This window comes from Sciurus carolinensis, chromosome 15 (genome assembly GCF_902686445.1).
Source record: "Sciurus carolinensis chromosome 15, mSciCar1.2, whole genome shotgun sequence".
NCBI classification, from domain to species: domain Eukaryota; kingdom Metazoa; phylum Chordata; class Mammalia; order Rodentia; family Sciuridae; genus Sciurus; species Sciurus carolinensis.
Genome location: NC_062227.1, coordinates 43,337,053 through 43,354,633, shown reverse-complemented (window position 1 = coordinate 43,354,633; position 17,581 = coordinate 43,337,053). Strand labels below are relative to the sequence as shown.

General features: G+C 34.9%; 1 protein-coding gene across 3 annotated transcripts in view; it reads left to right on the top strand.

Annotated features, from left to right (window-relative positions):
- Positions 1 to 17,581, top strand: part of Nol4 (nucleolar protein 4) — a 337,271-nt gene that overhangs the window by 269,990 nt on the left and 49,700 nt on the right. The gene's annotated exons all lie outside the window — the stretch shown is intronic.

Genomic DNA, 17,581 nt, shown 5'->3' with positions numbered 1-17,581 from the left:
TAAACACTTTCTGATTGAAAGAAGGAAACTGTGAAACTGAGTTAGAATTCTGTTTACTGTTCAATTTGAAGGTCAGTTGATTAGTAAGAGACTCTGGTCATTTACAGAAGTTCAGTTTACTTCATCATTTATCCTTATTTTTGAAGGAAAATGAACCTTTAATTTCCTCTGGTTTACTGCCAAATGCCAATATATTGTGCTGGGGGTGGTAAACATGAAAAATAACATTGAAAGACTGGAAAGCCATCAAATGGGAATCTAATGCAATGGAAATTCATGTCCTGGGCTTACTCTCTCGCTAATTAATCATTTATTGTATATCCTTTACATACCCTCTGTCTCTCTTTTCCAAGGGTGTGTATTTATAAAGTGAGGATGTGTATAGTTTTAATTTTTTGGTCAATTGTGTCTGTCTGTTTGTCTCCCTTTTTTTGTCTCTGCAATGTCTTTCTCCCTTTCTTATCTATCCATATTAGAGAACTAAATTTCAGTATATTAAATGCTGTGATAAAAGTTTGCTGTATTCTGGTTTCTAATTATTTTTACAACAAATGAACAGGGGTGCTTCATATTTCTTATTGAGATTAAGATGAATAGAGACTAAATTAAGTTAGTCCAGTTTCATTTTTCCTGTAAGCATGTGTGTTTCAAATAAAAAAGGAAAACTTTCCATTCCAAACTTAGAATATTTTAAAATATTTCAGAATGGCATCATATTTGATGCATTTATTATTAAAATATCACATGCTCATTCTGAATACTGCAAAAGATGAAGTCTTTGTTAAATAAAAAATGTAACATTAGCCTTGCCTAAAATGTAAAAATGCCAATTTTGAATTCATTAATCATGCCACTATTATTTATTCATATGTACATATCCTCAATTGAGATGTTTAGCATTAAAATATCTATAACATTTATCTTAAAGTGAGTAAATGTATACAGTGCCATTTAGCATAGTGATTAAGATTGCATATATTAAGCCAGGTGCCTATTATAATCCCAGTGGCTCAGGAGGGTGAGACAGGAGGATTGTGAGTTCAAAATCAGCCTCAGCAAGGAGCAAGGCCCTAAGCAACTCAGTGAGACTCCGTCTTTAAAATAAAATACAAAAAATGGCTTGTACTATGTCTCAGTGGTTGAGTGCCACAGGGTTCCATCCTCAGTACCAAAAAAAAAAAAATTGTATATTTTATTATGTTTTTATTATATTCAGCAAAATAAATCAAACTCAGAAAGTCAAAGGTTGAATGTTTTCTCTCATTTGTGGAAGCTAGAGAGGAAAAAAGAAGAAAAGTGGGGGTGGTATCTCACAAACATCAGAGAGGATAGGGCTAAAAGGGGAAATCCTGGGGAATGATATAGGTGAAATTGTATTGCTATATTGTGTGCATATATGACTATGAAACAACAAATCCCACCATTATATGCAACTATAATGCACCAATAAAAAATATGGGGAAAAAAAGATTGCACATTCTGAGCTTATGTTCTACATTTTTTTGTGTGTGTGATCCTGGGAATTGAACCCAGGGCCTTGTGCATTCAAGGCAAGCACTCTACCAACTGAGCTTTATTCCCAGCCCATGTCCCACATTTTGATCTTCATCTCTACCATTACTAATTGTGTGACCTTCAGCAAGATATGCTAGTTCTGTGTTTTTTTTTTTTTTTCCTGGTTGCTTCTTATGAAAGATAACCATGGTAACAGTACTGATCTTATGGAGTTGCAATGAGAACCGTAAATGACAGACTCATGTTGTGTACTTGGCATTGTGCCTGACCCATAGTAAGCATCAAGAAACTAAACCTAGAAGACTACAATGCCTAACTCCTTTGTCACTGTGTTAGTATCAATAAAACTAGGAAGATGCATTAAGAGTGCTTTCTCTGATAGACAAGTTTTGAAGTCAGACTAAGTCCATTTGAGAAAACATCTTTGTTCTAGAAATTGTAATAGAATTCTTTAATTGAAAGGACCCTCCTGGTTGTCATCTAGCCAGTATCCCATCTAGTTTACACTCCAGAACATCCTTACTTAATATCAGTCATGCATAGAGTTGCTCTGAGAAGTAAGTGACAGATCCATGTTATGTGTTATCTAGAGCATGGCTCTGTGATATCCCCCAAAGCTGGTTGTCTACTGATATTTGGCTCATCAGTTAACTACTGTAGCCCTAATCTGTAAAACAGGAAAGACAAATGCCTAATTCATGAAGTATTGTGAGGATTTGTTAAGTCAATGCATATGAAAACATAGCATATTTAATACATTTACATATTGTTAAAGATATATTTTCTATTTAAGTACCTCAAATAGTGGGAAAATTCCACTTCCAGTTTCTAAGACACTTATCCTATAGTTTAAGCATTGTTTAGAAGATCTTTAAATTGAGTTCAGATTTGCTTTCTAGAGTTTCCACCAATTGAAGAAAATCTGCCAGCAATAATGAATAGGATTTCCTACTACTGCCCCTCAGACTGGAATGGGTGAGGACCAATTGTCCTTGACCCTACTGTTCATATTTGCTGTTTCCATTTTCTATGTGTCTTGATACATAGTTGTTGTTTACTGCAAGGCTCATTTCCTGGGAATGAGAGATGCTAAATATCATCTCCACATAGGAACGTTCTTTCCAGACCCTAGAAAAGTTTCAGAAGACTTAGGATTTATGGAGGATAAGGAGGAAGCAACTTTTTATACTGTATTCTATGATGTATTGGCAACTCATTAGACAATATACAGGTTGTTTTTTTTGTTGTTGTTGTTGTTGTTTTTTTTAGTTCATTTACTCTTGTCAACAACCCCATAAAATCAGGTGCACATCATTTTTACTAGCATATAAAAAAACCAAGGCTCAGAGGTGGGTGATTCATATGAGGTTGTCAGCTACATGGGCAAGTCACGCACAAGTTTATGCTACCTGATGCTGGTGCTTGGATATCTCTATGAGCCTGTATTGCCTTCTCATTGGTTATGTTCCCCATGGATAAGCCTGCATCCCAGAATAAACTCCTAGGACTCATATCATTCTATCCCTGCTCACAATGTTTCAACAGGGCAGTCTTTTGCTGGAAAATAATTTGCATTATTCATAAACACTTAACACTGAACTATAACTAGCAAAACAGGTTTTGCCTGGATGACAGATTTTAAAAGGTTACAAACTTCCCAGAGTGCTGCACTTCATCTGTAGAATGGATTATGCACTGTGAACACTGGTTTAGTGCTTCTAATTAGTTTTTCGAAAAATATCTGAACTATCTATTCTTATTATCAGTTTTGTAGATTTCCTTTGGGATACCAGAGAGAGCCTTCTACCATGTGATTCTACTTCCCACCAGGGCATGGAGTTGGCGGGAGCCCTCTCATGCTTGGATCCAAATCTCCATTGACATAGCAATGACCGGATTTCTTTGGGGTCTTAGCAATGAGATCATGCTTTCTGCATGTACCCTTAACCCAACTGAGAATTCTTGGAATTTGCCAGTGGTTCAGAGATTCTTCATTGAACTCCAACTTTCTGTAGGGCATAAAAGTTCAAAAACTGGACAGTTAAGATCTGTTCTTTGTTAAGTCACAAATCTGACCCCTTGCTGCCAGTGGTTAGCCACATGGAGAGCTATAATTATGTAAGTCCTTCAGATTTTATGAAGCTTGATGAATTAATTGGATTTTATAAAGCTCTTTGAGCTGTGAACATGAAAGGTGTTATGGATGTGTTAAATACTTTATTTCAAATGTCCATTTTGCACTAAAATCCAGAGGAAGCTTTTATTATGCAGCCACAGCCCTGAAGCAAGCCAGTGGCAAGGACAGGAGCCGACTGCTTCATCAGGAGTCAGATCTCACAGAACTGAGGTCAATCCCTCATGCATTTTAGAATATATTCTGCATTTCTTTTCTTTTAACATGAAAATCTGAAATTTTCATGTTATCTAAAAAATTCTTCCTTCCTTACTTTGACAATTCAAAAAGATGAGCAAAGCCAGGCTTCACTTTCATAGCTCTATGACTTTGCTCCAATTTGGGGGCAGGGATCCATTCTCTGTATGTTTATTATTTAGATATTCTTTCTTTTTTTTTTCTTTTATTCTTTAAAAACAAAGATTTTTGTTCTTGGTTACAATTCATGTGAAGAGACAGAGGCAGAACATAAGAGAGATTAGAACCAGCTAATGCAGTTTATTGCCTCTATGTGTAATTTTTGCTGTTTTTGAGCATTTCATTTATAAGCTTAATGAGTGATTAAGATAGAAAGTTTCTGAAGGATACAAGGGCTTCCTTGGTTTCTGTCACCTGTTCTTTCAGTGAAATTAGTTTGCAGTTCTGGCATAAACTAAGGGTCAAGGGCTTCCCCCACAGCAGCCCAGCAGACACTGCCCTTGAAGAACAAAGCAGTTTGTGCTTGGTGACAGTTTTTGCAGTGACTGGGACAGATGGGAAATCAATGGTTGACTGCAATAAGACACGTTTGACTCTATTGGAAAGATCACAGTGGGGAAAGGGGAAGTGACATGTTGGTTACCTGTGGTAAAATAAAAGATGAGGAAGTAGAAAAATAAAGTACTAAAAACTGATGCACCCTTAATTTAAAGAAAGGAAGGAAGGAAGGAGGAAGGAAGGAAGGAAGGAAGGAAGGAAGGAAGGAAGGAAGGAACGAACGAACGAACGAACGAACGAACGAAGGAGCGAGCTGCTGGAAAATCTGCATGAACCTTTTGAACTAGGATTTAAAATATTTAGTAAGCCCATAGTTTCCTGCTGTTTCTTCGTCAGTAGTGCTAAATTCACAGCAATCCGTACCTCTTCATGATTTTCCTTTGTTATGTTACAGCACTCATAAGTGGGCACTTTATTAAAAGAAATGTAATTTTGGTTACAACAGTTGAAAATGTATTCACGTAAACTTGGTGGCGATTTTGAGAGACTTTTTAATTTTGTCATGGACATATTTGAAAACTCTGTAAAACACAGACTTTTTGAGTTAGGCATCTTTTCTTCCACATTGCTGTAATTGTGTGCCCTTTTGGTGACATTTATAAACTTTAATAAATACCTAACTCAAGGCAAATTTTTTTTCCATAGGATCTTATTCTTAAATGTAAGCATTATGATAGTACCTGAGCTATGATTTGAAACCCACTCTCTGTGGCCTGCCAGCCCACGCCTCTCTGCCTACCTATTCTTTTATTTTTTTAGTTTTTACTGGTGCATTATAATTATGCATAATAGAGGTGTTCGTTGTGATATATTCATGCCCGTACATAACATGAAGTGGTCAATTTCATTCCCTAGTCCCACCCCATTTCCTTTCCTCCTCCCTTACCCTAATACCCTTCCTCTACTTTATTGTTCTCCCTTTCTATTCTTGGTCATCCACAATTTTCCTTTCTTAGGTACAATATGTTGGAGAAAAATCTGTATATTTGAGTCAACATTTTTCAACATGCCCCTTTAATTCATAGGACAAAATGTACTATAAAAGAAAAATCAAGCACCTCTGAGGGTAATTCTTGGAATAGGTCTTATTTCCTGGGTAATATATATCATTTTAAACTGCCTGGGATAGGATATGCTTTATAAGTCATCTCATTCAAAGGATAAAAAGGATAGCATGTTAGTTACCCTTGATTTAATACATGGATGTTCTCATTGATAAGAATATTAATAACACCACCATCAGAAACGTTTTTGGATGTAACATCATATGAGGCATTTTACAAGGCTTTTAAAGATGTAATTGTTATGCGTTTTACAGAAGTGGGGAAACTTAGGTTTAGAGGATTTAAATAAATCTTCCAAGGTTATAGGGCATACTCAGAATAGAGCTCCACTCTGACTCAGTCCTCTTGCTTTTTAAAATATTACTATTTTTACATTTTTAAGTACTTTTTCATCATATAAGATTAGTTTTATAAATTTGGGTAATAAATAACATATAAAAACCAAAAAAAAATAAATCTTACTGATCATTCTACTACTGGTTTCATAGTATAATTTCTTCTAATATTTTCAGGGGTGCAAAATTTTTCTTTTTAAAAAGCAAAATAGTTTTACATTGTATCCTTCCATTTCACTTAATTCATGAATTACTCAAATCACTATGAATTTTATAAATATTATTTTTAAAACTCTTAATACTCTATCATGTCCTTTTTGTAAATTATAAGTGCTAATTCTGCTTTTTATCATAAAATGCATGTGAAAGGATGCTCTGTCTATCATTTTTAGGATAAGTTATGAGGAATTGGAATTACAGGCTCAAAGAACAAGATTTTTAAGTCTTAATAAACATAAAGTTCATGCACTCAATCTCTATCCTTTCTCTATAAAACAAGGACTTTATTTTGTAAATATATTCCTATTACAACATGTTTTAACTTCTAGGAATCTTTGACCCTCAATGAGTATTTCCTAACTCTCTCAATGAGCATTTCTCTTTTGTTTATATGTATAGTACATTATAGTCATGCATACTAGTGGGTTTCATTTTCATAAGTGCATACAGCAAAGTTTTCTCCATTTCAGTCCCTAGTAGAACCCCTTTAACAATAATTACCTTGAAAAAATCCACATTTAAAACTGAAATGCAATTTATATTTAATATAAGTTATCTATGTTCACAATGAAAAATATAATTTCCAAAATATTAACATATATAATATAATGCATTAAATGAAAGTAACATTAAAAAAAAAACATGTATCTTCACATGACTGTAAAGATGTCACCAGATGCTTGCACTTGTATGTCATGTCCAAGAGTATGCAGCAGCTGAACTCTCCCCAGATATATCTATGTTGTGGCAACTTGCAGTGGTTGGTGACACAACTTCTCAGTGGTTAGAAAATGTTGGTGAAGTTCCAAGTGAAAAACTACAATAGTCCCCAGATTTATGTTTTAGTGATATTTCTGTAATAATTCAATACGAAAGCAAAAACAGGCATAAAAACTTTGTTTATGGCTAAAATAAAGTTAAGCCTTTTTACCTAGAAAGATATCTAGTCGAATTTTTAAAAATTCAGGTGGGAACAGGGACTAGTCACTTAAGACTTTCTGGAACATGTCAGACTTTTAGTAAACCCATCCCTTACCTACTTTATACCAGTAGTACCTGCTAGGTAATTCCCTAATGTCCTCAGGGTGGTAACACTATCTTTGAGAAGCACTGCTGTGGGCATAATCATCTAGGATTTGAATGAAAGAATGAGAATTGTAAATTCTTGAATTCTTGGATCTATTTCTAGATACTAAATTCTTCCAATTCAGTTTCCCAAAGGGAAAACTCTCTGTCTCTCTGTCTCTGTCTCTGTCTCTCTGTCTCTGTCTCTGTCTCTCTCTCTGTCTGTCTGTCTGTCTCTCTCCCCCCCCCCCAGTACTGGAAATTGAACGATTGAATCCAGGGGTGTTCCACCTCTGAATTAGAGCCCCAGCCTTGTAATTTTTTTATTTTGAGATAAGGTCTTATGAAGTTGCCAAGACTGACCTTGAACTTATGATCCTCCTGCCTCATTTTGAAGAGACTGAACTTGAGGCTCAAACCCCCAGTTTTTTCAGTAGGTTTTGTACTCATGTCAAATGAATTTTTCTTCCTTCCTTCTTTTCTTTTTTGATTTGTTTTTGAATTTTCCAGAGCTTAGAAGAAAAGAATGTAGAATATAAGATAAAAATAGCTCATTTTTTTTGCAAGGATGAGGTGATTAGGTATAAATAGTCATATCAATCATGCCCCCAGTTAGACAATAAAGTCATATATCTGACCTTCATTCCAGTTTTATTCTCGAAGTATGATTCCATTTTATATTTATCAATCAACTATTTTAAATATCTCCTAATACATATGTATATATTTTCTTATTTGAAATTCATCGCAAATTAAATTTCCATGTGTGATATTTACAGGAGAGATATCATGAAATCCAGATTTTTGTTATGCATAGAATGACACAAATGATCAGGCCCAAGAGTCTGCAAAATGCTCTGCTTTCATCAGTTCTAATCCCCCCAAATTTACTGTTTGCACAACAGCGTTGGAGGCTCTGTACTTGGTTGCTCTTCCTTTTCAGTGATGGGTTTTTGCTGAACAATCTGTATATTCTCATGGTCTCTAAAGGGCTGGCAGGAAGGCATCACCTTCCCAAAGAACACAGGACTTTTTCTTATATGGATAATAGTTGACACAGTGGTTATCAAAGCATAACCTTAAACTCAGGAGCACAAAGTAGTGGACAAATTAGCAAACCAATCAAGTCAACAGGCTTGATAACAAACATCCTCAGTATGGAGAGCTTGCCACCTTACCTCTATTAGATCAGAACAGATTCTTGAAATGGTTACAATCATATATTTATGATAAAAACTATGGAAATAATATCTGTTCCATTAAAATTTTGTAAGCATGTAAAAAATTTTTATAAATATATAAACTATGTAAAAGTAAAGATATATATATATCAAATAAAATACTTTACAGATGCATCAAGTATCACTCATAAATAATTTTAATACAGATTTACTGTTCTGATTTTAAAACTTGAGTTCATTATGCACATTACATAATATATGAGAAATCTGGTTATAATAGTTTTACTGGAATTTTGTACCAGATCTTCAGAGAAAAATATTTGGCCAGAATTCTGTTGGTGTTTTATGAGCAAACTAATTACTTTGTCAATTTGCGTGCCCTCAGCATTAGCTTAATAATGTGATTCAACTGCAATATGAAATAATTCCCATTTGTGTTCTTGAAAGAACTTTTTTTTTTTTTTGGTACCAGGAATTGAACTCAGGGACACTCAACCACTGAGCTACATCCCCAGCCCTTGATTGTATTTTATTTAGAGACAGGGTTTCACTGAGCTGCTTAGTGCCTCTAACATGCCGAGGCTGGCTTTGAATTTTCCATCCTCCTGCTTCAGCCTCCCAAGCCACTGGGATTACAGGCATGTGACACCATACCCAGCCAGATAACTTTTTAATGGCGATTTTTTAAACTTTCTTTTTCTTCCATGTTTTTTTTTTTTTTTTTTTAACCATGATGGGTATTTCCTTAAATATTTCATTCAAGGAATATGATTAATAGAAAATGTATTCTAAATACCTCAATGGGTTGTTTATTTGGCACATATATGTGCCATCATGATGGACATTTTACTCAGTACAGGTATTACAAAACAAGGTGGGGCGAGAATTTTACTGAAATTGACTAAGTACCAGATTTATTTGAAGTACTCAGTACTTTGTAGTATTGTATTGTTTAACTCTGACAATCTCACTTCTGAGCAGGTATTTTTATTCTCACTTTACAAGTGGATAAGACATATTATATTCCTTCAGTAAGCTCATATTCTATCAAAAATAAGTAAAGTTAGCATAGTAAATGAAGTTATAAAGCTATGCTGGAGAGTGTGCTACGAAGTCTTTCTGGAGAACCCTAGAGGGTTTCCCAAAGGAAGCACTATTTGAACCAGACCATAAGAAATGAAGGAAACTTTGATAGACCAGAAACCTAGGCAATGATATTCTAGACATATGGAGCATTTCCAAAGAAGGGAGGCTCTTACGTACCAAAACAGCAACTTCCTGAGAGGGAAAGTTGGGATTCTTGCTAAGAAATGAAAGGAAAGGGAGTTAAGGTAGGAATTAGATTGTGCAGGGCTTCTGTATGCCCTGGAAAATTATGTGGAATTAAGTACCACCTGCTGGAGAGGAAAGAAAAAGAAGAATGGACAACACCTTTATTTTATTTATTTTTATGCGGTGCTGAGGCTCAAACACAGTGTCTCACATGTGCTGAGTGAAGCAGGAGGCATCACAATACCAGACCTTAAACTATACTACAGAGCAATAGTAACAAAAACAGCATGGTATATAGACCAGGCCAGTGGTACAGAATAGAAGACACAGAGACAAACCCACATAAATACAGTTATCTCATAGTAGATGAAGGCATTGAAAAGATGCCATAAACATACATTGGAGAAAAGATAGCCTCTTAAACAAATGGTGCTGGGAAAACTGGAAATCCATATGTAACAAAATGAAATTAAACCCCTATCTCTCACCCTGTACAAAACTCAACTCAAAGTGGATCAAGGACCTAGAAATTAGACCAGAGACCCTGTTCCTAATAATAGTTCCAAATCTTCATCATGTTGGCTTAAGACCTGACTTCCTTAACAAGACCCCTAAAGCACAGAAATAAAATCAAGAATCAATAAATGGCATGGACTCAAACTAAAAAACTTCTTGGCAAAGGACACAATCAACAACATGAAGAGAGAGCCTACAGAATGGGAGAAAATCTCTACCCATGCACATCAGATACAGAATTAATCTTCAGCATATATAAATAACTCAAAAAGCTTAACATCAAAGCAACAAGTAACCAAATCAATAAATGGGCTAAGGAACTACAGACATGTCACAGAAGAAGAAAAACAGTTGATCAACAAATATATGAAAAAATGCTCAACATATCTAGCAATTCAAGAAATGCAAACCAAAACTAAGATCTCTTCTCACTCGAATCCAAATGGGAGTTATCAAGAATACAAGCAACAATAAGTGATGGCGAGAATGTGGCGGAAAAGGTATACTCATACATTGCTGGCAAAACTGCAAATTGGTGCAACCACTCTGGAAATGGAGATTCCACAGAAAACTTGATGGAATCACCATTTGACCCAGCTATCCCACTCCTTGGTGTACACCCAAAGGACTCAAAATCATCATACTACAGTGATGCTGCCACATCAATATTTATAGCAGCTCAATTCACAATAGCTGAACTATGGAGCCAATCCAGATGCCCTTCAAAAGATGAATGGATAAAAAAAATGTGGCATATATACATAATGGAATATTACTCAGCCTGAAAGAAGAATGAAATTATAGCACTTGCAGGTGAATGGATGGAGTTGGAGAATATCATGCTAAGCAAAATAAGCCAATCCCAAATTACAAAGGCCAAATGTTTTTTCTGATATGCAGATATCAATCCACTTTGGGGGGGAGGGGCAACTAGGGAAGAATGGAGGAACTTTGGATTGAGCAGAGAGGAGTTGCAGGGGTTGGAGGTGGAAAGGATGATGGAATGAGATAGACATTATTACCCTTTGCCCACGTATGACTGCATGAACGGTGTGACTGTATCAGGTACAGCCAGAGAAATGAGAAGTTGTGCTCCATTTGTGTACAATGAGTCGAAATGCATTCTGCTGTCATGTATAACTAATTAGAACAAATTTAAAAATTTTTAAAAAACCAAGTAGAAGGAGAATGGCATGCCCAACTTTTGGGAGGTTCAAAAGCAAGTGAACCAGAAGGTGTGGTTGAGACTATAGGAAAGGTAAGGTCCTGGTACATAAGGGAATCACTTTCCTGCTACCTATCTTTCAAGTTTGCTATATGCTCTGGAAAGTTGAACATGTACCTAAATGTAATTATGAAGATTAACTGCAACACAATAACCACATAGGCCTGGGGAAATAGCTTAGTTGGTAGAGTGCTTGCCTCGCATGCACAAGGCTCTGGGTTCAATCCCCAGCACCACAGGGAAAAGAAAAATCATATAGTTACAGGGTATTTCTAAGCTAAACATGAGTGATTTGGGAATACCTATTCTTCCATACCACAACATTAGCTCAGGTAATTAAAAATCATAGTTTCATGTATACCAATATTTTTAGTTCACATAAATGCATACAAATTACTATCGTATTTTAAAGACATCTTACAACATCTCAAAAAACAGCCAATATGATTTTTATTAATCAATGAAATTTCAGCTCCTTTTTCAAAAAATTAAGTGTTAGATCACATTCGTTTAAAGTTTTTCCTTAGTGCACATATTTTTCCAACAGAAGGTGTATAAATATATGTCTAACCAGTGATGCGGTGACATCATTTTGTTGTCCCACAATAGTACTGTGTGGCACCCAAATGGCTTCCGTATTTCATAGATGGGAAATCTGAAACTGAGAAACTTTGTTTCTTTTGGATGACCTCTCTGGTTTCTTTGGAAACAAGCCACAATTTCTGAATCCTTCATATTTCTCTGACTCATTCAACTTTACCATTTGATTTTTCTAGTTTCATTGAGAACTCTCACATACTTATGTAGGAAATGATTTTTTTAAACTTTAGGTTTTAAAAATCTTTGGCTTATGATATTATTAATTTCAAGAGGATAAATGGCAGGGTGTGAGTAAGCGGCTTGAATCCAGACAGAGAAATTCAACATGATATGTTGATACACTCTCAGTGCCAAAGTCAGAGAAGCATATGGTTTACAGAGTTCTCCATGAAGACAGCATCTTTGTGAACATTATTTTAGAACCAGTTATTTTTAGGTTAGCAGATAAATGAAGCATCTGACATATTAGGTTTATGCCACATATATGCATTTTTATAATTTATTTCTCATAATTTGTTCATTCCTTGTCCTGGCCTTTCTCTCTCATCTATCTACTTTAAAAACCATTAGTTACTGTGAGCCAATAATATTATGCATATTGGGGAAATGGAACCAGAGTCACACATTTATTATGAAGTTAGATAATATAATAGTTTGACTAATTGGGTGAGGCTTGCTGAAGAAAGGGATTTATGATGTTTGGCTTGACTCATGGGTTCAACACAATGAGACCAGTGACCTCCAGAAACGCATAGATTTGTTAGCTCACTATGGGAAATAAGCATTTCTGCATAGCAAGGTATTTATAGGGAGCTAAAAATTATCCCTGATTAAAAATGACTTCACTTTTGTTTCTTGTAGGAATTTTTCTAAAATATAATCAATGTATTTTCAGTTCACAACAAAAGTAGCCCTACCTTAAACCTGAAAGGTGAATTTGGCTACTAATCCTACTAGGGACACAGAGCTTTGAATGTGGCTCAGGTGCTGAGGGACAGATCATGGGACAATCAGTTCTAGTGAAATTATTCCTGGTCAGGTTGACTGGTTTCCTTGGTGGTTTACATCTTTCTCATAATGGGGAAAGGAGTCTGACTGATCTTTGCTGATCAACTTTTCTGAAATGATCATTATTATAAGTTTCATTATAAGTTTCCAAAGTTTCCATTCTCAGAATGAAGATCCATCATTTCTGTGTTCTCAGTGTCCTGTGACTTGTCAACAATATTTTAGAAACAAATACATGTATTTTTGACTTCAAAGATCTTGTGACAACTGGATGTCTACAGAATGGGCCGTATTTGTTTTTGTTTGCACCCCATTCGTGAGCTACAAGGAGGACTCCCTCTCACTCTTTAGGAGCTTATGCAAAGCTGTTTTCTAAGAACTGATACCTGCACCTTCATCAAGAAATAAATTATGCTTATGTGAAACAAAAACCAAATCATGTTTACTGCTAAGTTGCTTTTAATTGTTCTGCCTTGAACACAAGCAAGATCCAAATAGCATTTTAGATGATGGTTAAATTGAAAGTCCAGTGAGATTCTTAAGATCAAATCACTTCTTCAGTATCATTTGGTTTCTTATTATAAATTTTCTTGATTTTGCTATTTAAGAAAACAATGGATTCTGGCAGCAGGGAACCCTCAGCACATAACAGCATCAGTAACTTTTTTCATCTCTGAATTTTATGGTTAGCCTCTTGTTCTCAAGTGCTCTATGAAAATCTAAGTGCCACTTAATAGAAATTATGGTTCTGAATTCTGGATAGAGTCCAGGAAGCAAAAGTACAAAAAGATGTAAGTACTAGAATACTAATACTAATACTACTAATGATAATTTAAAGTAAATTTATTTAATAAAAGAAACAGGCTATATCATGCTAAGTGAAATAAGCCAATCCCAAAAAGCCAAAAGCCAAATGTTTTCCCTGATAAGTGGATGATGATATATAATGAGGGTGGGGGATGGGGAGTGAGAGAAGAATGGAGGAACTTTAGATTATGTAGAAGAAAATGAGAGGGAGGAGGGATATGAAAAATGATGGAATGAGACCAATATCATTACCCTATGTACATGTATGATTACACGAATGGTATGAATCTATATCATGCACAACCATAGATACAAAAAGATGTACCCCATTTGTGTACAATGAATCAAAATGCACACTGTAAAAAATTTTAAAAAATAATTAATTTACAAAAACAATCTTGCATTTGAAGGACTACCACATTTGTTCCAAGACTGCACACTAATGTATGGGCTTATAAACAACTGAAAATTTTGGGAAAATTTAGCAAGTATTCCATAAGTGCTTTGATAAAAATATATATATATATTTGTATTAGGGAAAAAAAAAGAAACACTTATATACAGACACAACTCCAGTATGTTTTAGACCCAAATTAAGTTAAATGTAAATGAAGTTTACATAAGTAGATTTAAATAGTCATCTTTCAATGGAAAATATAATATTTGGACACTAAATGCATGTTACTAATGCCAGTGATGTAAAGAATTCCATAAATTAAATATCCATGGATTTTTTAAAAGAATATATGTACTATAATATATGTTAGTATTTTCTTTCTTAAAAAAAAAAAAGAAAAAAAAAAGGAACAGGCCTTCAGAAATTAGTTTTCAGCTTAGATTTTTCTTCCTTCTATGCTTCTTTCCTTCCTTTTTTCTTCAGGGATTTTTTTCCATGTTACTAGAAACAGAATTTCCCTTTAAAAGGGAGGAAAAAAGACCAACATAGTACAAAAAAATTAACTCCCTTTTGATTTCAGGGTAATGTTCTGAATAATGAAAATCAGAATGCTTCATAAATTTCAACTCTTAATGTCATCATACATTCATAGCATGCAAGAATTTGAATATTACTTTGGATGCAGAACTCAGAAGGTCACATTAGTTTAATTCAATTGCATTTTTCTATCATTAATTATTGCCTATGAAGCAAGTTTCAGAAGTTCCATGAAGCTGTCAATCTTTGAATGAATTTCTGCACATGTGAAGAAAATTTTCTGTCTCAGAAACTGCCCAGTTACCCATGGATTTTTCTTTAATTTCTCAATCATGCATTTGAATTATTTTTTTAAAAATATAAGACCCTTTCTTTACATTTAATACATTTCTTAAACTACCATTGATTATTTATATTCTAGTAGCAAAATTTATTGAAACCATTTCAAATACCCACATCCACATTTAAGTTCCAAATTCTTCACCATTCAGTTATCATAAATATCATTTTGAATATATTTAGGAAGTGAATGAGGATACATATGAGCAGTACATCATACATGAGTATACTTATATTTGTCATTTTGTAGTTTAAATTTGCATTCACATATATTTTCTCACTCTTTTCCAAGACTTAGTAAGATATGTACTATTTATGTTATTATTTACAACCAAAAAGTAGACAAATAGAAAATGCAGTCCCTCCTTGCTGCTCCTCTTTTCTTTCCATATGAATGACATTTGGGTGATGTAGGGGTGTCTGAGTATGGCGCATGCCTTCACTCTTCCATCAGCATTCCCTGGCCCAGGTGTTCTCAGCTCCAGTTTCACTCCTATGCTTCCTTGAAGATACACCTCAAGGTGCACCTGTTTTAAGGAGCGCCTCTAGATCAAAACTTCGTTCACAAAACTAAGTCTCCTTCCTAGTTCTCTATACAGCTCCAGTGCTCAATGCAACATATTTTAGTACTATATTACATACATAGCTAACATGCAATGGACTCCAGGTGTCTTTTGGAATGTTGTTTGAAACTACACTTTTATATCACTCTTTGGGATTAAGCCTTGGCTTTTTATCACTCTGAGCCCCAAAAGATACCGAGTTATAAATGGGATGATATAGGCACTTCATAAAATCCATATGTAAGCTTGATGTAGCATTGCAAAGAGTTTTGTTGTAGGGAAGGAAAGAACCTTTTAATGAGATGCCTGCCAACACAATAAGAAGGCTCAAGCCTGACAATGACAATATATGACCAGATAGAGAAGTAGACATGGGGGTTAATGCTGCAATTTAAAATGTTGTGTGACAGCCTGGTAAACTCAGTTTTAGCATCAAATAGAGAAAATCACAAATACAACATGATTGGAACCAAGAGTATAGGCTACAGAGCAGACAAATAATGTCTCAATATTTAGTTCTTTGGTCACTGTGGCTTTTCACTGTTCAGTGAGAAAAAGAAGACAGCTATTAGGTTTCTGACAAAGCAATTAAACCAAAGCACAGATGCAGAGAACTGACCTGACATTTGCCCCTGGATAGTTGTCATAGCAGCAAGCTGAATAGAGCAGCTTGATACAAGTGCTACTGCAAGCTTTGAAGGAGGTTCCCTGCTAAATGCATCACATTTGAACATTAATGTAATTAATATACAAGAATGTATATCATTTTTTAATGGTGGCCATCTTTCTCTGTTATTCAATTCTTTCATATTTTTTTAAAGACTCATTCCATAAGGGTTACACATTGAAAGGCAGTGATAACTGTGTGCCTTTAAAGGACTAGCAGGACCAACCACGGTAAGTAGACACTGTGTATCTAGAGTATTGTTCCTTAGGAAGAAAATACTTCTAAACAGTTTTACTAACAAAAGAAAGATTTAGATACTGCAAATTGGATATAGCGTAAACACACACATGCGCACATTGTGTCTAGACTCAATAAATATTTTTTTACTCTTTATTCACAAACGCATGCATGCAACTCTGTATCTGTGTACCATACATAAAATATACCCATTTAAAGTTAAGTAAAAGACTTACATACATGCAAATAAATTAAGTACATCTAAAGGAAAGGTGATTGTCAACATGTTAAAAAACTTTTGAGAGGATTATTGGGGTAATCACTTGAGTTTTTAAGATGTTACTTCTATTTTCAAAGGCTAAATTTAGCATTAATGTGGATTGTCCTATCAAAATTGAAGTCTCTTTCTATCTTAGCGTGGCCACCTTCATTCTGTGTCTTTGTCTGTCTCTCTTTTCTTTTAAGGAGACCAAGCATACTAGACTAGGCTTACTTACCTAATGTAAAATGCAAATAAGATCAATTTATAGATATGGGAGATTAGGATTTCAGTATATCTGATTGAGGAGATGCAATTCAACTGTACACCTGCTGTTGTTCCTCTCAATTCATGTTTGTCCAACTTGAAAAATATATTCACCCATCTCAACATCAGATGAGATCAAATCTTATCTTTTTGTACTTTTTTGTCATAATATTTGTGTATATTTATAGGGTACCATATGATGCATATTCATAATGTATTATGATCACATCGGGGTAACACGCATGTCTGCCTCTTCAAGTGTTAGGCAATGTCACACTCTTTAGGTTGTTTTGAAACCTATCATAGATTGGTATAGGCTATCATTACCCTACTTGTTATGGAAGGCAAATCTTATCTTTAAATCATCCTAAATCCAGAGTGGGTGAGACTCTGGATATAATCCATCCAGGAAAATTCCTTTCCATTGTGGACCTGTGAAACCTGGACACATCATTTCTACTTCCAAAATATAATGGTGGGACAGGCATAGCACAGATATTTCCACTTCAAAAGGGAGAGACAGTAAAGAAAAGGAGGGTCATGGTTCCCAAGCACATCCCAAGCCCATCAGTGTCATTT